The sequence below is a fragment of the Alligator sinensis genome, unplaced genomic scaffold (genome assembly GCF_000455745.1).
Source record: "Alligator sinensis unplaced genomic scaffold, ASM45574v1 scaffold22_1, whole genome shotgun sequence".
Lineage (NCBI taxonomy): Eukaryota > Metazoa > Chordata > Crocodylia > Alligatoridae > Alligator > Alligator sinensis.
This window is the reverse complement of record NW_005843258.1, coordinates 67,439-72,050: the sequence shown is the minus strand read 5'-3', so window position 1 is coordinate 72,050 and position 4,612 is coordinate 67,439. Positions and strand designations below refer to the sequence as shown.

Genomic DNA, 4,612 nt, shown 5'->3' with positions numbered 1-4,612 from the left:
TTCCTGCTTTGATCTGCGTGGGAATTGTCACACTTTGGGCTTGGAGGATTGTCTCCTTAAGGAACGACCACTCTTCTTGGACTCCCAACTCCCCTCCCATCCGGGACCTCAGAGCCTCCCTGACTAGTCTCCTTACCTCATTGAAATCCACCCTCCTGAAGTCTAGGGCTGCTACCTTGCTGGAGGCCTTTTCCACCCTGCACTGGATGGTGAATTCCAGTAGGCAATGATTGCTATCGCCCAGGTGGTCAAGCACCCGCAGTCCCCCTACCAGCTCATCCCCTGTGGCCAGGACCAGGTCCAACAAGGCATTTCCCCTGGTGGGACTATGCACCTCCTGGGTTAAATGAAGGTCCTGTAACTCGACTAGAAGCCTACGTGAGCAGTCAGACCTGGCTGTCTGGTCTTCCCAGAAGATGTCCGGATAGTTTAGGTCACCCATTATGACCACATCCCTTGACTTAACTGCCTCCAAGCTGACCTGAGAATTCCCGGTCCAGCACTTTCCCCTGATTAGGTGGCCTGTAGTAGACCCCCACCGTTAGGTCCCTTTCCACCTGACCCCCTTGTATTTGGACCGAGAGCACCTCACTCTGACCTACTTTAGATCCAGTGCTGTTTGCTGAGGATGTGTATTGTTCTTTGATGTAGAGTGCCACACCCCCACCTTTCTTCCCCATCCCACCCACCCATCCCTGGGTGCTACTCCCCACCTACCCAGGGCCCCATGCACCTGGCCAAGCATGCCTTTCCTATGTGGGTCCCAGGCCAGTCTCCATGGAGACTCTGCCCGCCTACTCCACTGGCACCCCCAGAGTGGTCTAATCTACCACTTAAGGAGTTTTGGTAGCTGTTGCGGGGCAGGGGCAGGGGGAATGGGATGCTTACCCAGTCCAGAGCAGGGGCAGAGGGGTGATCCTGACCCAGCCTCACCAAAACTCCCTAAGTGGCCCTCCAGCCCAAATGCCCACTCCTGCTCTAAACTCATGGTTCATATGATAAAGTGGACACCACCACCATCTTCATTTCCACTTTGTAAAGAAAACTGAGCCGCGATACATTCACTGAAGAATGATTGTGAACAAGAGTTCAGAACTGTGTGTCCCAAACTGATGAAGACATACAAGTCCCAGAGGGCAGGCGTTTCAGAAATACTGGTACCCCTCTCCTCAGACATTTCTTGTTGGGAGCTCTATGTGCATGCACATTAGAAATGCTGACTCTAGAAAACTTCCTGCTCAGCATGCTGTCTATTTTCAGAGCTGGCCTTAGGGAAAATGGCACGGTGGGTGAACTTTTATTTTGGTGCACCCCTGGCACGTCCCACTCCTGCAGTCAGTGGCACTACTACAGGCAGAGGCAGGTGGGCAGGGGTGTGGGGCACAGCTGGCAGAGGCATGGTGCTGCAGCTCATACCGCCCAGCCCAGCTCCTCCTGAGCAGCAGCTGAAAGTGGGGGGGAGGAGGTGCTGCTGTGAGCATGGGCAGCTTACCTGTGTGTGCATGTGGCACCCCAATGAATATGGCATATTGGGCGAATGCCCACTTTACCCACCCCTAAGGCTGGCTCTGCTATTTTGCATCCCCTTTGAAACACCTTATTCTTTCCATGTATTGCATAGGGAGCAGAGGCATCTAACCTAGGCTTTTGGATTAAATTTCCAGCACTAGATATCTAAAAATTAGGCATTATAACACCTATTTTTTAGGTTTATAAATCCTTTATTGGATTGGGCCTGATGATTAAGACAGTGGATCTCTTTGGTGAGGAAATATCAATGTTTTCTTCAACAACAAAGAGGAAACAACAATGGTTCCTTTTCACTGAGACTTTTATGTGCTATTTGAATGTGATTAGGGCAAATTAACCAACTGAAAGACTCAGCTGAGTATTTTGGAACATGAAATTTTTAATCCTCCAAGACCTAAAAGAATTTTCTATGTATGTGGTGTCTTACTTGGTAGTCACACAGGGTATTTTTTTCATAGGTCAAGACAAGTATAATGTAAAATTGGTGCAGGGGAATGTGGAGTTGCTAAATGAGTAAGTTTCCAGTTGTACTAAAACTAAATGGAATCTGACATTGTTCAAATTTTCAGCACTATAAAATAAATGAATATAATGTGTACCTTCTTAGCAGTGTGGTGCCCCACAGTCACCCCCAGAAAGTGGCTTAAGAATGAAAAACTCAATTTTTGATCCAAGTTTCTATATGTTACAATCTCTAGGTGCAATGAGCTTATTTCTTCCAGTCGTTTGCATTTTAAATAGAGAAGATGCAGTAAAACATATTTTTTCTGAACAGTTACTATAAAAGGTGATAATATCTGATTCCATATTTATTGCGTTTCTGTAGCTTCAAGTCAAAAGTGCTCAGTTACCTATAAAAAGATGTTTCTTTGGTTTTTTTCCCTTTAACAGACAGTCTTACAAGTTCAGCTTGGAATCTGACAATCAAGTTACCCTTTTTCCTACTTACGCTTCATGGCTACTAATAAAGGGTTCTGCAAGGCAAGTTATCCCCTCTGTGACACCTGTGCAACTAGATTGTCTTCTGCTTAGCCCCTTAATTACAGCTGGGCAAGCTGTGTGTTGTTGATAATAGGGTTTTATTGATGTCAATGAGCATAATTTGAAGATAATGGGGATGCACAGGTGGGGCATAATCTGAAGAAAGTGCAATTGCACAGATAGAAATGACACCAGTTCTTGCCTTACTGAACCTTTATTACTGCTGGTGATGCAGAAAAAGGAAAGAACATATCCTGACTGAGAGTTTGAGTTTGCAAGGCTGGCAGTTCAGGGGGAAAGCATTTAACTTTTAAATGGAGCACATTTGGTATGGAAATTGTTGATATGAAATACACCTGAAACCCCATGATGCCATCTGCATAGTCACTTTTCAAAACAGAATCATACTGTAAACAGCTATCAGAAAAAAAACTTAGGGGACAAGCATTATCCATAGCTAGAACATATATAATGAGGCATTGAACAAAATAATCTGTGCTTTCGGTGCCAAAGTGGATGAAGGAGATGAATGCATGTCTCTTGCTAGAACAGATTATCAACTCAGAGTGCACCTAGAGATTTAAATTGTTACAGTACCCATATTTCATAGTGCAGCTTGCATGAGTTCCTTCCTAAATGCACAATTGTTTGTTATAGTGTGGGCTGTTTTTTCATAGCTTTTAATTTGATTTGTTTAAGCATGACTAATTTATATTTACATATAGTGGCTTTGTTTGTTGTGTCTAAGAAATGATATACTCATATGAGCTTGGGTATAGGTTGGGCACCATGAATTCAAAGGCAGAGAAGTTTGACTCTCAAGGACATGTGTAATTCCAGATCCTTTTGCAGAATCCTCCAAAATTTGAGCTTACTTTTGGGTCCAAAGGAACTAATCTGGGGGGAACTGACAGCATTACCTCCCCACCAGCAGCATCTGTCTCCTGCTCTGAGGTATGTGGTTAGAGCCTTAAGCCCCTGGCCTCTATTCCATGGCCCCTTTTATCTGAGTGCCCAGAAGTCACGCACCCTTAGTTACACTACTGGGAATACCTACAAGAAAAGATAAAGGCTTTCTGGGCCAGTTCCACTCCACTCCCCTGATTTCATGATGGATTTGGGGGTAATTCAGAATTGTGAAGTAGAAGAAAACTCCATGCATCTTGACTTTTCTCCACCTGCAAGTTCTGAGAGCACAGCTGGCACGGGTTTGGGAGGGTGATGAAATTTTCTAGTTTAGTAGATTTTAATGCACTTTACATAGTAGGCTGCATCATTATCCTTATTGTATAGATATCGAGAATGAGGCACAGAGAGGAGTAGTGACTTACGCAAGGTCACCCATCACGCAGGTAGGTGTGAGAGCTAGGAATAGAGCCCAGGTCTCTAGCTCCAGTCCAGTAGAGCGCAGCTGTCTCATTTCCACTCTGCACAGCGTATGTGTGCTGAATGCTCTGCACTGGCTTCCAGATGATTCTTCAGATGAAATGTAAGATGTTGTCTTTAACTGTTAAATCTGTGAATGATCTGGGGAGGAGTAGGGACAAAGGCCTCTCTGGTGATGGGGATTTTCTAGGCTGTTCAATATATATTTTGGGAAAAGTTTGTGCTTTTAAAGTTGTGGCATGTTCCTACAGCACATGATACAGGCAGCATACAGTTCTCAAACACAAGTAAGCAGAAGTCTACATTTTCTTATTAATGAAGTAATTGTTTAAAACTTTAATTCAGATCATTCAAAACCTACTGTTATCACCCTTCTTGCAGACTGTCATATTGGAAACTTCCTGCTATTGCGTTATCCAGCGTGACACTGATTCATTTGAGAAGACAGATTTGTTTAATAGAATAACACTTAAAATACTATATATATGTGAAGTATACAGTGAGTCATACCCACAGCTGGTGTAAATTGGCACAGCTCCCTTGAAATGAGTGGAACTACACCAACACACAAGCTGCAGATGTGGCCATTACATGCCATGCAGTATAAATATATGCAGGAGGCTCAAATCCTACTTGACCTGTACAGCTGTACACAAACACTCAGTGAAGGAGGTTAACATATGCCTAATTTTAAGCATATTCTATTGATTTCCAA

At 44.1% G+C, this 4,612-nt stretch overlaps 1 long non-coding RNA gene across 2 annotated transcripts in view; it reads left to right on the top strand.

The window, feature by feature from the left end:
* LOC102373781 overlaps positions 1–4,612 on the top strand; it is a 12,473-nt gene that overhangs the window by 5,032 nt on the left and 2,829 nt on the right. Inside the window, exons 2-3 of one of the 2 annotated variants that reach the window (XR_001359145.2) lie at positions 3,352–3,465; positions 3,805–3,863. This is a non-coding gene — a long non-coding RNA (uncharacterized LOC102373781). The remainder of the gene's footprint in view (positions 1–3,351; positions 3,466–3,804; positions 3,864–4,612) is intronic. The other variant, XR_001359146.2, reaches the window with a different exon arrangement.